General features: G+C 39.3%; 1 protein-coding gene across 7 annotated transcripts in view; it reads right to left on the bottom strand.

Annotated features, from left to right (window-relative positions):
• FRMD5 (FERM domain containing 5) overlaps positions 1-19,404 on the bottom strand; it is a 311,143-nt gene that overhangs the window by 131,079 nt on the left and 160,660 nt on the right. The gene's annotated exons all lie outside the window — the stretch shown is intronic.

Here is a 19,404-nt window from a genome sequence, read left to right on the forward strand (position 1 = left end):
AGATTTTATTTATTTATTCATGAGAGACACAGAGACAGAGAGAGAGAGAGAGAGAAGCAGAGACACAGGCAGAGAGAGAAGCAGGCTCCATGGAGGGAACCCGACGTGGGACTCGATCCCAGGACTCCAGTATCGCGCCCTGGGCCAAAGGCAGGCGCTAAACCACTGACCTACCCAGGGATCCTCATCTGTGTATTTTTTTTTTAATCAGCTCACGAAAGGCAGCTCACAGAGTAGGAGAAAATATCTGCAAATCATATATCTGATTAGGATTAATAGCCAAAACATAAAAAGAACAACTCAACAATGAAAATGAAACAACTCTATTAAATGATGGGCAAAAGACTTGAATAGACATTTCTCCAAAGAACATATACAAAGGCCAAATAAACACATTAAAAGATGCTCAACATCACAAGTCAGTAGGGAAATGCAAGTCAAAACCACAGTGAGATACCATTTCACACTCACTAGAGTGGCTATTACTAAATGAAAAAAAAACAAAACAGAAAGTAACAAGTGTGGAAAAAGATGTAGAGAAACTTGAACCCTCATACATTGTATGTAGGAATGTAAAATGGTTTAGCCGCTGTGGAAAAAAGCATGGTGATCCCTCAAAAATTAAACACAGAAGTACTGTATGACCCAGCAATTTCACTTCCAGGCATATACCCAAAGGAACTGAAAGCAGAGACTTGAACAATATTTGAACAACATTCCTAGCAGTATTATTTACAGTTCTCAAAAGGTAGAACAACCCAAATATCTGCCCATGAATGACTAGATGAGCACATGTGGTAGTATATACGTACAATGAACTTATTCAGACTTTAAAAAATGAAATTATGATGCATGTTACAGCACAAACCTTGAAAACACTATGCAAAACGAAATAAGTCAGACACAAAAGGACAAATATTGTATGATTCCACTCACATGAGATAACTAGTCAAATTCATAGATGGAAAGTAGAATAATGGTGAAGAGGGGAGAAGGCGTGTTATTGTTTAATGTATACAGAGCGTCAGTTTGAAATGATGAAAAGCTTCTTCAGAGAGTTAGAACAAATTATTTTAAGATTTGTGTGGAATCAGAAAAGACCCCGAATAGCCAGGGGAATTTTAAAAAAGAAAACCATATCTGGGGGCATCAATGCCAGATTTCAGGTTGTACTACAAAGCTGTGGTCATCAAGACAGTGTGGTACTGGCACAAAAACAGACACATAGATCAATGGAACAGAAGAGAGAACCCAGAAGTGGACCCTGAACTTTATAGTCAACTAATATTCGATAAAGGAGGAAAGACTATCCACTGGAAGAAAGACAGTCTCTTCAATAAATGGTGCTGGGAAAATTAGACATCCACATGCAGAAGAATGAAACTAGACCACTCTCTTGCACCATACACAAAGATAAACTCAAAATGGATGAAAGATCTAAATGTGAGACAAGAGTCCATCAAAATCCCAGAGGAGAACACAGGCAACACCCTTTTTGAACTCGGCCACAGTAACTTCTTGCAAGATACATCCATGAAGGCAAAAGAAACAGAAGCAAAAATGAACTATTGGGACTTCATCAAGATAAGAAGCTTTTGCACAGCAAAGGATACAGCCCACAAAACTAAAAGACAACCTACAGAATGGGAGAAGATATTTGCAAATGACATATCAGATAAAGGGCTAGTTTCCAAGATCTATAAAGAACTTATTAATCTCAACAGCAAAGAAACAAACAATCCAATCATGAAATGGGCAAAAGACATGAAGAGAAATCTCACAGAGGAAGACATAGACATGGCCAACATGCACATGAGAAAATGCTCTGCCTCACTTGCCATCAGGGAAATACAAATCAAAACCACAATGAGATACCACCTCACACCAGTGAGAATGGGGAAAATTAACAAGGCAGGAAACCACAAATGTTGGAGAGGATGCGGAGAAAAGGGAACCCTCTTACACTGTTGGTGGGAATGTGAACTGGTGCAGCCACTCTGGAAAACTGTGTGGAAGTTCCTCAAAGAGTTAAAAATAGACCTGCCCTACGACCCAGCAATTGCACTGTTGGGGATTTACCCCAAAGATACAGATGCAATGAAACGCCGGGACACCTGCACCCCGATGTTTCTAGCAGCAATGTCCACGATAGCCAAGCTGTGGAAGGAGCCTCGGTGTCCATCGAAAGATGAGTGGATAAAAAAGATGTGGTTTATGTATACAATGGAATATTCCTCAGCCATTAGAAATGACAAATACCCACCATTTGCTTCAACGTGGATGGAACTGGAGGGTATTATGCTGAGTGAAGTAAGTCAGTCGGAGAAGGACAAACATTATATTTTCTCATTCATTTGGGGGAATATAAACAATAGTGAAAGGGAATATAAGGGAAGGGAGAAGAAATGTGTGGGAAATATCAGAAAAGGAGACAGAACATAAAGACTCCTAACTCTGGGAAACGAACTAGGGGTGGTGGAAGGGGAGGAGGGCGGGGGGTGGGGGTGAATGGGTGATGGGCACTGAGGGGGGCACTTGACGGGATGAGCACTGGGTGTTATTCTGTATTTTGGCAAATTGAACACCAATAAAAGAAATGGTAAAATAAAAAAAATAAAAAAATAAAAAAATAAAAAATAAAAAATAAAAAGAATGAAAAGCTTCTAGAAATGCATTGTGGTGATGATTGCACAACAATGTGAATGTACTTAATGTCACTGCAGTGTAGACTTAAAAATTATGAAAATGACACATTTTATGTTATATATATTTTAACACAATAAAAAAAAGAGGGCAGGAAATACATTAATGGAATATTCTGATGCTTGAATAATTAAAAAAAAAAAAAACCCTAGCTCTCAATATTACTGAAAATTAAACAATCAGGTTTTTCGAGCCAGAACAGACTGGCTCCCACAAACCTGCAAGCTTAATAGGGAGAGATAAGAGAGACTTGCTCAGGGTCACACATGAAATAGAAGAACCAGCCCTGACTCTAGATCCTCTATACCCACAGCAGCATACTGTTTTCCATAGAAGCAGCTAACTCTCAGAGTAGTGTTACAAATTCTGAAGTGTATGTGTTTGTTGCAAGGTAATCAGAAACATGACCCCAGTGGTTAAGCTTTATGAAGTGGTTAGTTCGAAAAAAAGGAACAGAACAAGTTTCAGAGAGCATAAAGATGGGAGAGTAGGGTTAGGAGGTCATCTGAGGTCCATTGCCTGTTAGATTTGGCTGTATGCAGGAATGTGTCTGGGCGGGAGGTGCACAAATGGGCCTCACTCATGATGTACACTCTTAGGCTGAGATGAGAGACCTGAGAGATGTGTCTACCTTCTAGATGTAGCTGCCACCTGGACAACAGATACCCAAGGATATCTTTATCTCTCCTAATTTCCCTGACTCCCTCAGTTCCTCCCACCTGGAGGTTGTCATAAGAATTGCTCAAACGAGTCATTAACAGTGACGGCTTGATAAAAGAGCTATGATACTGTGAGATACCTTTTACTAAGAGAGAATGACACGTACAAAGTCTCAGAAGCAAGAATAAGAAAGCCAAGGGCTTTGGACAGAAAATAGCATTGCAGATGCAGGGAGGCAGCCACAGGCGGACAGACCACTGCAGAGCACCCTGACTTACGTGATGGAGAGCTCAGTCTCCCTGCAACGAAGATGCTGTTTCAGCTCACCGTCTTTCCGTTTCTTTCTCAGAAATAAGTTCCTCCCTCAACTTTTTTAGCATCTGGACTTAAAAACTTTAGAGTGAATTTTTAAAGGCTCTTTTAAAGGAAGTTGGACTTATGGTCCCTACACATTCCCAACAAAGCACTATCCCTGCCATGGTCTAAAAGTGAAATCATAAGGGGGGGGCAGGGATTTGCAAATAAGAATGTCTTTGAGTATGTAACATTTACAGTCTTTGAGTTATACTTTTTACTAATATTAAGCTAGACACTTGAGAGCTCAGGTTATTTCCTGATTGTAAATTATGGAACATTAATGCTTTCAAGACATAAAGTGGATTTCTGAGAATCAGCAAGATACCGAGAAAGAAAACATTTACCTACCAGGGCCTCATTTTCCTCACTTAATGGCTGGTCTAACAATCTCTGCCATGCAGAGTTGTTGTGGTGGGAAGAAGAAAAGAGTGTGAAATATATACAGCACCTAAATAAGTAAGCATTCAGTACATTGTGACTGCTATTACCATTATGCACATAAATGTTTACTTCAATAAATATTTGTTAAGTGTTTCAGTATAAAAGACATGGTCTGAAATCTAAGTTTTGTTACATCTTTTAAGTTATTAAATATTCTGGGCAGCCCCGGTGGCGCAGTGGTTTGGCGCCGCCTGCAGCCTGGGGTGTGATCCTGGAGACCCGGGATCAAGTCCCACATTGGGCTCCCTGCATGGAGCCTGCTTCTCCCTCTCCCTGTGTCTCTGCCTCTCTCTCTCTCTCTCTCTCTCTCTCTGTGTCTATGAATAAATAAATATAATCTTTAAAAAAATAAATATTCTAATCATAGAGAAAATTACAGAAAAAGTAACAGATGTCTGGCAGATCATTTAACTCCTTATGAGTTTCAACTGTATGAAAATACCACAATGTAACCATTCCCCAAATAATATTGGCATTGAATGCGTCTCCCGACAGAATTTTTCCAGGGTACATATCTAAAAGTGGATGGAACTGCTGGTCGCTGGGTATGATAATCCTTGCATCACAGATTGCTCTCAAGTGGTATATTATTTTCTTTTGTACCCAACATTGTTGGAGCATTCTCATTTACCAACACTAGATGTCAGGCATTTTAATTTTTGCCAACACTGTGTATGAAATAGTATCTCACTGATTTAACTTGTATTATTAGAGGCTATCATTTCATGTAGTTTTGCTTATTACATTTTCCCCCTTCAGTAAGCTTCCTGTTCATGTCTTTTGCTCATTTTTTTAAGTTAGGGAATTGGTTTTTTCCTTACAGATTATACTCTGGCTCTCAATCTTTTGCCAGTTACATGTACTATAAATTTCTTTTCAATTACTTGTCATCTTAACTTTATTAATAGTGAACTATAATCATCTGTAAAATGGAAATGACTAACACGTACCTCATATGACAAAAAATATAACCTGAAAGCTCCTAGTCCAGTGTCAGGCACAGATTAAATATTCGGTAAAAGTGAATCTCCACCATTTTCCCTCAATTTACATCCTTACTCATAACTGAGTAGTAGACACTAATTAGTAATGTTAGCCTCAATTTCCTTATTTGTAGAAGTGAGGTAATAGTAAACTCACCGAGTTATTGTGAGGTATAGTGTTTAGCCCAGGGGCTGGCAAACAGACAGGTCTCAACTATGGTAGATGCTTTCACCATCATCATTATTAGGAGAGATATACAATATACATAATTATAATATAGAGCAAAATATCATGACTCTTTTTGAAAAAATAATAATTCAATGCTATCAGAATGCAGAGATGAAGGTGATAATGTCCACCTGGGGGCCAGGGGAGAGGGAGGGAGGCTTCATGGAGGACATAGTATTTGAATAGGCCTTGGAGGAAAACAGAAATGAAGAAGAAAATTCTAGCAAACAATACAGAGCCATGGAGATGATACGAACACAAATATCCAGTTTGCTAAGGTGTGAGGTCATTGGACTCAGGAAGTGGGCATTCATTTTTCATGTTATCGGAGTAGCACTAAAAGGTAACTTGTGACTTAATTAGCATTCTTTGTGTAAATAGGAAATACTGGTGGCTTTGGAATAAAATTTGGTACATAAGATTAGTGAATGAATTACTTAAAGGAAGGTGTGTTAAGAGAATAGGCAATAATATACATGACTAGAATAGAGAAAGCAAATAGATGGAGATGCTAAATGAGTAACAGGCCAGGGCCTACTGTTCTGGAGAGCCAGGTTTGTGGCTGCTCACTTACTGCCTTTCTGGGTCTCGCCAAATACGATTTTCTTTTTTAAACGGGATCAGATCTAAAATCTGACCTAGAAATAGTACAGCTTTTACTCATTGCCTTTACTTAAATAGGCCCAGGCAACCATTGTTAGCCTAATTTTTTTGTTTTTTGAATGAAACAAATTCACTCAGTATGTTTTATCTTGAACACAATGTGCTCCACTTACCATCTACTTTGTATGTACTTATATTTTAAACCAGTATCTGACTGTGTTAGCATATACTAGTCTATTACTGTATTCCTCATGTTCTGTTTGGGTGTCTAGTTTTTTTATCCTTCCAAATTTATAGCATATGATCAATTACTTTAAAAATGATGAGGTGTTACTGTTCTTTTAACAGTGTATAATTGGCTCACGACACAACTGACTTACAAATCTGTTATCAGATTCAGCTGTAAATTTTATCCTCACAAAATATATTCATCACAACAAAGTATCTGGTTAGGATTATTACTTTTTTTCTTAGAATATCTCAGGTTTGAACATAATGCAATGCTTTTTCTCAAACAGAAAATGGTGGGCAGTTTTGTATACAAAATCAGAAATGGCAGCAGGGCCATTTCCCTGGCACAGAAGCAGGGAAATTCCAATCACTTAGATCCAGTCAAAACTTTTTGGTTTTTTTCTTTTTTCAAGATTTATCCATTTATTTAAGAAAGAGAGAGCAAGAGAGGGGGCAGGGAAAGTGTGTGCCCTGGGAAGAAACAGAGGGAGAGGGAGAGAAAGTCTCAAGCAGACTCCATCTTGAGCATAGAGTCCCACGCAGGGCTGGATCTAATGTCCCTGAGATCATGACCTAAGAAACCAAGAGTCAGACACTTAACCAACTGTGCCACCCAGATGCCCCACGTCAAGCATTTCTAAAGGAAAAAATCTACTATTTTTCTTTAAAAATTTATCTGCTAGTGGTGATTACCATGAGTTGCACAGATGTAGCTAAAATGATCACTGTGCCACCCAGATGCCCCACGTCAAGCATTTCTAAAGGAAAAAAGCTATTATTTTTCTTTAAAAATTTATCTGCTAGTGGTGATTACCATGAGTTGCACAGATGTAGCTAAAATGATCACTGTGGGACCACCAGTTCTTTCTTCATTGTCTACCATCTCTTTTGTTTGCCTCTGGCATAAGTAAATAAGCAGCAAATGCATTCACCACTAAATAAGTTTTACATGCTTGCAAATTCCTAAAATGCATAGAATGAAAAATAGTAAGAATCCTTGGTGTTTGTGGGAATTTGACCTAAATTACTTGCCTCTAAGCAATTAAGGACAGAAAGGATCCTCTGGTTGGCCCTAAAATGTGGACTATGGCTCTGGGATCAAAACCCAGAATTTATTTACCTGTCACTGAATGAGATTATTGCCTTCTTCTCTAGATCATGTCTCTATAACAATATCCTAACCTCAAAATGATACTTTCTATCTTTTAATAACCACTTAATTTTCACTTGGATATGCTGTATGCCTAGCATACACCACCATTTACTTACACAGTGATGGTTACTTCTTCCTTTCAGAGAAAAAACAAAACACTAAAACAAACACAATAAAAAAAAAAACCAAAACTACACAGTTTAAGGTGTTTTCTATATGAAACTCTTCTCTTTAGGTAACATGGCAATATTTTGAAAAGAATTAAGATACTTTATTCTTTTGCCTTTCTGAATGAATAACCTTCACCCAGTCTGGCTCAAGGCATCCATCTGCTTGGGGAGAGATTATGATTTATTAGAGAAGGAAATTAAATAGAAAGAAGGAATTCACATTTGGCTTTTGATATGTAAAAGATTATGGAGTATATTTGTCACCTTTGCTGCAATAACAACTAACCCCAAATCCCAGTGATTTATAGCAATAAAATTTTATTTATCACTCACATTACAACATTTGGCTGCATGTTAGTGTCAGCTTTACTGCTGTTCCATGGGTCTTCTCATCCTGTGACCCAGGCTGACAAAGAGGCACCAATTTTGGTCATGCTACTCTCAAGGCAGAAGGAATAGAACAAGAGGGCTGGTAGAAACCTACATTGACCCTCAAAGCTTCTGTTCAGATGGGGCCTATGTCACATCCACTTATGTACTATTGACCATATCTAAGCCCCACATCAATAGGATAAGAATGTGTACTCTTCTCATAGGTGATGTTGCAAGTCATATGGCAACTGGAAGTGAGAATGAGCAACTGCACACAGCAGTATAATCTACAATATGTGGGAAGACAGAAGCCTTGCAAGCCAAGTTGTCTTAAGAGAGGATTTTCCAAAATCCTCTATTTCTCCCTTTGCTTTATCAACCAGCAAGCCTACACAAAAGAGAGTGTGGAGAAGATATTCAACCCAACTATTTAGCCACGCTAGGCCTAATGAAAGGAGGAGGATATAATGTCAAGAGAAAGCCCAGTCCTTCCAGACTCTGGGAAATGGAGAGAAGGACAGCAATGCAGCCCTGATTTCCTGGAATGAAACCAACAGCCAAACGCCTGCTCTCTCTTGATGTTTGTTTGGGATTCTAGGACAAGGTCAACTCTCAGGTGGCCTCCACCACAACACGGGACACAGACACAGTGACTCAGTGTTGTCGAAAGACTGACAGAGAAGAACGTGAGGTTTAGGTTTCCTGAGCTCCCATATTCCTCTAAAGGCACGAGTACTGAGCAACTACAAGAGAGTGAAGTGGACAGGAGACGCAGCAAAGGCTCACGGGTGTGCAACCTAGGGAAGCCGAGATGAAGCCCAGTCAGCCAGAGTGCCACTGGGTTCTGATCAAGCAGCCTGCAGCCACAGATTTCAGCCATAATGCCAGGAGAGCAAGCAGCACTCAGGTGGATGAGGGACACTGTCCCTGAGGACCAGAGACAGGTCCGTCATTTATGGCACTACTGCAAGGGGGTGTTTGAATTATTATATCATTTTAAGCTTCAACCCAAGTTGGATATTCAGGTAGTTTGTCTCCCCTGCTAACCAGTGGGTAGGATCAGGAGGCAGGCTAGTAAGATAGTGGAAAAATGAAGAAGCTACATTTTCTCTGAGGAAGGCTCAAAGAAACATATTGAACCACTTCTATTTTGTTCACCAATGTATCTGCAGCTCTAACACAGTGCCTGACATACACAGGTAGTCAAAGATAATCACTGAATGAAGGAATACATGAGAGGCCCTAAGTGAGAGGAAACTGATAAACTGGAAAGGCTGTGATAGAAGTACCAGGGAGACCGAATTAAGACAATGCCAGCTTCTTTTTGGCAGCAAGCCAACAAAGTCCCTTCTTCACAACTAAAACAAGCTTGTAACTATTATGAAATGGCTCCTGTCACTGTATTTAGCTTACATTTGGTTTTGTGTTCCCTTTGGATGACACTGTTGCATCCTCTTGCCCCAAGAAAAAGATATGAATAGATGTATAGGATTTCAGACACAGCACAAATGCAGCAACTATTAAGGAAGCAGAATGGGTGGTGTCTGAACCAATAAACTAACTTTGGCATTTCATGGCAACTTGGTCTAACCTGCCCTAAGATAACATCAGTGTTGGAGCCGCCAAACCTGTAGACATTACAGTGGCTGGGATTCATAAATAGAACATCACAGTGAATAGAGAATACACGGTAAACAGAATACAAGGTTACGTAGAATTTAGGTGAAGCCATGTGTTAAGGGAAACACGGTAACTTTCACAATAAACTGCTTCTCAACATCCTGTGTATCAGAATCACCTGTGGAGCTTTAAAACAGAACAGATGCTGGATATTCTGTTCAGTAGGTGTGGGTGGGGCCTGAGCAATACTGGCCTGCCTTTAAAAGCTCCACAGGTAACTTCTGGTACATAGCCAGAGCAGTCTGCAAGGGGGAACACCTGAAGAATGCGACTGGTAAATGCTGAATGAAGCAATGAATGAAAAGGCTCCTGGGGATTATAAATTTTTCAAGAGCATGGACTGTGTCGTATTTATTTTTGTACTCTAGCCTCCAATGTTTCTTGTAATGAATGAATAATTGGATGAATGAGTCATGAGTACTCTACCTTGGTAGCCTGATCTCTCAGGAAGCCTTGAACTTGGGAAACAAACAAGCTGATAGCTGATGTTTATTTTAAGTGTGCACTTCCTTAACAGAACTCCTGGCATAATTTTAGACTAAATGAGAATGAACATATGTGATCATTATAACACAGATTTTTAAAAATTTGAATGAAACTGATTTTTAATGAATTGATTTAGGATGCTGGGAGGAGGGGCAGAGGCAATTGGGGCTGTAATTAAGATTTGCACAATGAAATCCTACATCCAGAGAAAGGGTATGAAGCTTAGAATCACCTCATTCAGCCCTCTACTATTCATTCATTTCTATAGTTACTTCTTGAGTAGCAGTATAAGGTACAACTGAAAATACCTAGTGTTGCTGATACAATAGTAATATAATTCAGCACTACTTTGTGGAAATGCTTAACGTGTTAATGACTCCAAAGCCCTGGGCAAATGGAGCAAACATGGATTGGCTCTGAAATTTCTAGCTCCCTGTAAACTTCATTTTCAAGCTTTGTGAAAACAAAACCTTATGCTGGGAAAAAGCAAGCATGTTTCACTTTCTAAATCTTCCCAGTTAAATGCTATCATCACAGGCAACTCCGCCTGTTAAACAAAGCTCAGCGACACCACAGAACCCACTCCGTCTCCCAAAAAGAGAAGGTGAAGGAGGAGGAGGAGGAGAGCCTGGCCTGGTTTGGCTGTGTGGAGAGTCTAAGGGAGACTACACTCTTCTGCCACCCTGACACTTGAGGATACATGAAAGGGAGGTTGGGGGTAGCACCAAGCTTCCTTTGTTTGGGTACACTGAACAAAAGAATATGAAATCTGAGACAGGTGGGAGAGAAAGGGATGGCCTAGAAGTAAATGGGGAGAAGGAATCTATTCTCTGTTAAAATGGTAAAAGGTCACCAAAGCATTCTTTCGAGTTTTCCAAAAAGGACTAGTAAAAAAAAAAAAGTAAAGGAGCAGCCCTGAGGCATGCAGGAGGTTTGTTTGACTGAGTGTCCTAATCAGAAGTCTCAGCAGAACAATGAGACACCCACATGTTCAATAACACTTGCGAAGAGTGCTCTGGGCTGGCACCTGCCTGTGCAGACGAATACCACACACTCAGCTACCTGTCTGGCTGACACACGCAATTGTACTAGGCGGTATAAACAAATGTTGACTTTCAACTCCATGAAATAAGCAAGAATATCAAATTCTGTCCAGGGCCCCCTCTTACAAAGGGGGAAAAAAAGCTGTGGATATTATAGCTATTTTCATCGTTTCTCTAGGAAAATGTAAAAACAAAATTAATGATATTAGTATTGTTTTGTTCTATTTTGTGTCCTCAGTATTTGGTCACTATTTCTATGGTAGTCTCCAATCACCACCTCCAATCACACCTTCATCTGCCTTAACATTACCGGAATGTTACAGATATTAGAGAAAGTAAGGGATGGGGAAGGATGTGGCTGGGGGATGGGCTGGGAAGGTGATGGGTATTAAGGAAGGCGCTTGTTATGATTGAGCACAAGTGTTTTACAAGTGATGAATCACTGAATTTTACTTCAGAAACCAATATTGCACTCTATGTAAACCATCTAAAATTTAAATTAAAAAATAAAAATTTTCTCTCAGAAAACTATAGAAGTAAACAATTACATTGAAAAGGTAGTTTTAGTTTTGAATTAATTTCAAAAGTGGAAAGAGAAAAGGCAGTAGGATATAATTAGAATATAATGATTAAAATCAGAAGGTACTGTAGTGACAGTCCTTGAATTCAAATTCTGGCTGACACTAACTGGGTGACTTTGGGCAAGTCATTTGATTTCTCTAGGCTGAGTTTCCTCTATAAAATGTTGGAAAATTGTTGTTCCTTAAAGAATTATGGAAATTATGATCATTCATGTTTGGAGTTTACACAGTGTCTAAAATCTAGTAAATGTTTAATAAATGGTCGTTAGGATTCATTTTTAAAAATTTATTTTATTTTTATTAGGATTCATTCTTACCTATTTGCTCTAGGATATACATTTTCCCATGCAGCACTTAACTTCACATAGGAAAAAACAATAGGCCACAGACACAGTTTATCTAATCCTGGTGGTCAGAAAGATTCCGGGACTTTGCCTGGTCACACAGGAATTTAGCCAGGCTGCAGCACTGAAACTGTTATACTTGTTTCCTTGACAATAGCCTGGGCTCAAATAAGATCCCAATTTTGATAAGCAAAAGTCAATGAAAAATACACTCTTTAGGTAGGTGTCTAATTGATCTGGTCTATTTGAAAAGTACAGTGATATAATTTACCACAGTAGGATCTTAAAAGGTCACTGATCAAGCAGGGATGACTACCATTTGTTCAACCCTCCTTTTCCAGCGAGGTAATTTATTTTTTCAGGCCTCTGGTTAGAATTATATGACTACTCACTTGTAGGCTTTCTTACCCTGACCAAATAATGTCCATGTATTTTCCCTGAAGGCTCACTTAGCCTACGCTTGATCTCATTTTTTTTTTTTTTTTTTTTTTTTTTTGAGAAAACGCACACATGAGTAGGGGTGGGGCAGTAAGGGGCTCCCACTCAGTGCGGAGCTAGACACAAGGCTCCATCTCATGACCCTGAGATCATGACCTGAGCCAAAATCAAGAGTTAGATGTTTAACTGACCGAGCCACCCAGGCACCCCAAGTTCACATACTTCTAAAGGCTGGTAAACTGAGTTATACTTCTCTCATTTGCCACCTGCATTAGCACCTATTTCTGAATCAATTACTGTTGCAGACGGGATTATGTAGAGAAGGTAATACTCTTATCTTTTGGAAGTTCCTGGGTTTATCTGCCTAACTGTCTCAGGAAAATACTTCTCCATTACTTAGCATTATTTGGGCCAGGAAGATGGCCCAAATCCCTCACTCCCTGCCCCAACCCCCATAATGAGTCCTCAGTAACTTTGGCTACTTTTAGATTTAACTCTTTCTTTGAGATACTCTGAAACTCAGGAGCTGAGGGGGAAAAGGGGATTGAAGAAGCCCTAGTCCAATACTGGTGAGCTCTCTATCAGGCTCAGCCTAGCTCTAACCTAGCAGCTGGTTGCTTGTAAAGTAGACTAGGAGTCAATTTTCCCTGTATCCACATTAGAACTGTATCTCCACCTCATCCCCCTGGCCCCTTTTTTGGTTACCTCAGGCCTAAAGCTGATGCCCTGAAACACTGAACGTTGCTTTACTCCTAGAGTTCCCATTTTTGTTGGCTTACCAAATACTTTAAATTCTTCTTAGAATCTCCCTCTTGTCCAATTCCATATTTGCCAATGATCCTGTCCTACATCTAGCATTGCTGGATTCCTCTTAGCATGCACGACAGATTCTAGACTGCAGTCCGTGCCCCAAAGAAGGCTGCAACCAAGCTATTGCAGCCGACTCTTCCATGGCTGGTCAAGTTACAAGTCCTCTGTCCCGTACCCAGAGGACACTCTACATAAATCTGTGGTTTTAAATCTTTGTTGACTTGTTATGTCATGCTGATAAAAGGCCATAGACAGAGACTTAAGGAATCTACATTCAGTAAGCAATGGAATCAACCTCAGAACAGGCTGTATACCACTTAGGCTTGGTCTGAGTTCAAATTTTGAACACATATACATCTGGAACATTATCCTAAGTGTTACTCTGATGGTGTAAAGAAGCAACCCCTCAGACTTTGTATGTGCCTGACCGGCTGTAAGCCAGGAACACAGTATCCTGGCTGATTGCAACTTTGGCGTTTGCGAGAATGTCTTTTGCCAATACTTTTGGCATTTGAAGGTGTCAAAATGTGTTTTACCTCCTAAAGAATATTTTATTTCTTGTCCAAAGAATATCTGTTGATTATTATCTGCCCACCAGTGTTGTTAGTGTACTACAGAAGAGAATTTGGAAACACATTTGGATCTACATTGTGTGTACATTTTTTTTTTTTTTTGAGAGTAATAAAGGAAGCCAATTTTCTCAAGGCACACAACAGGAAGGGGGGGAGGGGGAAAGGGGGAGAAGGGGGAGGGGGAGGGAAAGGGGGAGAGGGGGCGGGAAGGAGGAAGTGGGAGGGAGAGGGGGGAGAGAGGGAGAGGGAGAGGAGGGAGGAGCCAGGAGTCCCAGAGCCCCTGGTAGCGAAGCTCTGGGCAGAAGGCACCGGGCTTCATTCTCTTAGGCAACGAGGAAGCACAACCTTTGGGAAAATACACCCAGATTTTTATCCTTTGAGCCGCATCTTATTACTTCTGTACAAAACACCCCGGTTTCGGCTTTAGGTTTTTCCGAGGTCAAGGGAGCTCCTCTCAGCTGGTCACCTCCACTCCTGAAAGCGGGCCCGGGCGTGTGTCTCTCTGGATGCTTCCCTTCTCAGAGGTTGGAGCATTAGTGCATTATTCTTTGAACTAACTGCCAATTGAACAATGCTGATCCTATTTTTTAAAAATGTCTATTTTCTGTTTGTGTATCGTAAAACCTGAGCAGCTCTGTTATTCTCAGGCATCTCAAAAAAGTGATGTCAGTAAGGTACTTTGTATTCATCAGCTGAGAGGCTTTTATTCTGTCCTAAAGCCAACTCAATAGAAGGACTCAAAAATGCCACATGTATGTTCCTGACAGATCTTCCCCATAGTAAACTCTCTCTAAAGGCAAGGCTTGGATGAACTAAGTGAGAAATGTGTGTTGACCTAAGAGAAGCCTCTGGCCAGAGAAACTGTGTCACATGTCACAAAAATTAAAGTAGTAGCTCCTAATACAGCATTGCCTATAACATGTAGTCATAGAGCACTTGTCAACAGGATGAGAACACCAGAAATGCCTTACTCCAAACTCTGCTGTTTGTTTCAGGGAAACAACCCTTGAACCAGTGTCAGAGGAAGAGGGGACCTCTCTCCTGACGAGAGGTGAACTTGTCTCGAGTTCTTTTAATCTCATTTTTTTCTGTCTCCTCTAGATGAAATTCCATTAATCAGTCCCCTCTTCCCCATTACTCATACACCTCCTCAACGTTCTTTTATCTTTAAATTTAAAAACAACCAAACAAACTTACTTGGGGGCACCTGGATGGCTCAGTCGGTTTTAGGCATCTGCCTTTGGCTTAGGTCATGATCCCAGGGTCCTTGGATTGAGCACTGCATGGGGTTCCTGTTCGTTGGGGAATCTGCTTCTCCTTCTACCCCTCCCCCCTGCTCATGCTCTCTCTCTCTCTCTCTCTCTCTCTCAAATAAATAAAATCTTAAAAAAAAAAAACCCACTTACTTGTATTCTGGGTCCCTTCTATCTAATTATTCTGTCCCTGTCTTTGGAGACACTAGAGAACAGTGGTTGAGTATGGGTGTTTTCAGCTGGACTGCCTGGCCTCAAACCCTCATACCCACATGGCTATGTGACTGTGTCATTATTTTAACCTGTTTGTACCACAATTTCCTCATCAATAAAATGGGAAGGATCACTGTACTTTAAAGTGACCATTGTACCTCATCATAGTTATGAAGAGGACTAAACAAGATAATACATATCAAGCACTTAAGAGAAAAATCAAACTCTGATTTTTACATATTCCTGTACCCAGTAGTTTTGTAGGTTCTCTTGAAACTTGCTAGTAGAAAATAAAAGGTTATATCATTTGTAAGTAATGATGTTACTTTTACTACATTTAACAAATAAACCCCATTAAATAGGCATTATATTCAAGATCATAAACTGAAAAGAAATATGTATCCACAATGTATAAAAAAGTCTTTTGAATAAGAAAAAATTTCAATAAAATTGGACAAAGTTAATAAACAGGAATTCACCCAGAAATAGATATTGTTGTTTATTTCTAAGGCTTACACTTGTTTTATGTGTGGGCTTCTATATAGTAGTGAGTAGAAGCAGTGCTGGGCAGCATCTTCTCACCTTCCTGGCTCTTCCATTCCTTCATTTATTTTAATGAGGACTTCTGCTCTGCTGTCATCACAAGGACTGTCAGAGGCCATTAATAACTTCCTTGTTAAATTCAACAGGCACATTTCAGTTATCATCTTCCCAGTCAGGCATTGTTCAACATTAACAACCATAGATTTTATGATTTTTTAACTCTTGTTCCCTTTGCTTCCCAAGAACATATACTCTTGTTCATCTCCTACCTCTCTGGATGTTCTGTCTCAGACTCACTTGGTGATTATACTTTCTCTGACTGCTCCTGAAATATAACTGCAACACATAACTCACACTGCAACTCAGATTTGGAAAGAAAAATACAATCCCTTTATTATGTTTATAACTAAACTAACTTTCCTCCCAAGCCTACAACTATCACTACTTAGTGGGGAAAAAATAGCTAAACATCCAACTCAGTTTAAAGGGTCATCTTACCCAAATATTCACAAAATCCTATTAGGTAAAATTCAATCTCTCTTGGATCACTTAGATGTGTCTAGGAAGGCTTCTGTTCTCCAAAATGATTGCAAGTGGCATTACTGAATCATTAGCAAATTCTATCATTTTTCCTAGATGTATTTCAATTTAGCCTTAGATTTTTTGATATGGCATTTATAGCAAGAACTCATCTCCCTGTCATGCTGTCTTTTGTAACTGAGGAGAAATGGCTAATAAGTTATGACAGATTCACTTCCCCCTCTGGTTTATCTTGTTTTCTGACTATGCTAAAATGACTCATACCAAAAGGCTGTTCAATCCACATCGACCATAGTTAAAATACTTTAAAGTGGCAAAAAGACAATGGGGAAGGGGAATAAGCAGCTGACTATGCCTATGTATATATCTGTATATGTGTGTGCATGTGTGTCTGTTTGTATACATACACAGGCATATGCCCTTTAGGCTCAACATAGAAGACCAGACAATTTGTTAAGAAAGATCAGTGATAAATGAAACAGTAATAATAAAAATAAAAATAAACAGTAATAAAGACTTTTACTCCTATATAGACCATGATATGGGAGGAGGAGAAACAAAATGGAGATAGGAATGGTCAGAAAGGGCACTGAGAGCGTAAGAAAAGGGCAAAAGGAGGAGAAAGAAATGGAGTATTTGTTACCCATTCTCTTTGATGTGGGAGCACAATGTTGTTATATCCCAAATAGGACAACAGCTGGCTTTAACATCAGGTCAAAGCACTATCTGACTACTGAGAGATACAGTCATTCTTCAGCTCGTGATCAGGGCTTGAACAAGGTCCATTGCCATTTGTCACTCTGTCACCAAGAGTTCAGTGGAATTATTCTATTTCTTCTTACAACAGTGTAGTCTCTTTGCTGCTATCATCATTCATAGCACTGTAATGTTATTAAACTATTTTTCTGAGCTCAGCTTTGCAGTCGTCTTGATTATTTTAGAAATACACAATACCTAGGATAATATCTTACACAGAGTAGGCACTCAATAAATAATCCCTGAATGAATGAATGGAATTCTCCTTTCACTGAAGAGGGGAAGGAAGCATCTTATTCTTCCCTTCTTAAATGTTCCCCCAAAGTAAATGATTTTAGTATTTTTAATTTAGTTCTGAATAGACACCAAGGATGAAAAGTCAAAATTTTTAAAAGGGGAGAATGTAATAAATACCTACAAATGTGCTAATACATGACATTAAGGATGGAAGTAGGGGCACCCAGGTGGCTCAGCCAATTGGGTGGCCGACTCTTGTTTTCAGCTCAGGTCATGATCTTAGGGTCCTAGGATGGAGCCCTGAGTCACTGAGTCAGGCTCAGTGGGGAGTCGGCTCCAGGATTCTCTCTCTCCCGCTGGCCCTCTCCCTGCTTGCTCGCTCTCTCTCAGATAAATCAATCAATCTTCTAAAAAAAAAAAATGGAAGTAGACAAATCACACAATCCAGAAAAAATAATTTTTGAAGACAAACAATGGAAAATGCATTATGAGCTTTATTGCTCCCAGGATATTTCCATATAGGACACATTTCCTCTATTTCTTTTTTTTTTTTAAGATGTATTTATTTATTTATGAGAGACAAAGAGAGTGAGAGAGACAGAGACATAGGCAGAGGGAGCAGGCTCCATGCAGGGAGCCTGATGTGGGACTTGATTCCGGGTCTCCAGGATCATGCCCTGGGCCAAAGGCAGACGCTCAACCGCTGAGCCACCCAGGCGTCCCTCTTCTATTTCTTTAAGGTTAATGCAACATCAAATTACCAAAGTCAATTCGAGGCAAAGTGGACCACACACAAAAATTTAATTTTCCAATTTTCCTTCCTAGCACCTTTTCTGGTGTTTGCTAACTTATGCTAGATTCTGTTGGCTCTGGAATTGAAATACAATTTAAGTGTAATCACTTCTCTAAGAAAAGCAGTGGTCATTACAATTTTTCTTAGGAGTTCCTAATTTTTTCACATTTTTTAGTGTTTTCAAATTTTTGGAAATAACACAATGTATAAATTTAATATATTTAGAAGTTTTAAGGTTAGCCAAATTCAATTTCCTTTAATTCTAAAACATCAAGAACTAGAGCATCCATGTGCCCTGAAAAAAAGATTATCCCATAACTTTTCCACACCCATATCAGCTGGAACTATTCTTAAGAATATACTTCTTCAAATTTTGCTATAGGTATCTAGCAGGTCAGAACCATCTTCATTGTGAGGACAAGAACTTTACTGAGATATATTCACACACTACAAAACTTACCTTTTAAAGTGTATAAGTCAGAGGTGCAACTATCAGCACAGTCTAATTTTATACCATTTTTTGTCTCTCCTTAAAGAAACCCCATATTCATTAACAGCTAATTCTCATTCCTCCCAACTGCTTACCCACCATCACTACCAGCCCTGGGTAACCACTAATCTACTTTCTATTTCTAATGGATGTGCCTATTCTAGACATTTCATGTAAATGTAATTATACAATATGTGGCCTTTGGGTCTGGCTTCTTTCACTTAGCATGGCTAAGGCCATGTTATAATATGAACCAATATTTTCTTTTTATTGCCAAATAATAATCTCCTTTATGGGTATGCCACATTTTATTTATCTACTTCTTAGTTGATAGACACTTGGGTTCTTTCTTAGACTATTATGAATAAAAAAAAGCTGCCATTAACATTTGGGTATAAGTTTTTGGGTGAATGTATGTTTTCATTTCTTTTGGGTACATACCTAGGTATTGCTGTATATTTAACTTTTTGAGGAATTGCCAGACTATCTTCCAAACTGTATCATTTCATATTCCCAGCAAGTTTCTCCACATCCTCACAAGGTTTGCATTGTCTATTTTATTATTATTATTATTATACAGCCATTCTGGTGAGTGTGAAGTGGTATCTCACCATGGTTTTGAATTTTCCTAAAACTAATGGTGTTGTCACATTTTCCTGTATTTTTTTGCCATTTGCCTGCATTATTTGGAGAAATGTCTTTTCAAATCCTTTGCCCATTTTT

Source organism: Canis aureus, chromosome 32 (genome assembly GCF_053574225.1).
Source record: "Canis aureus isolate CA01 chromosome 32, VMU_Caureus_v.1.0, whole genome shotgun sequence".
Classification (NCBI taxonomy): Eukaryota; Metazoa; Chordata; class Mammalia; order Carnivora; family Canidae; genus Canis; species Canis aureus.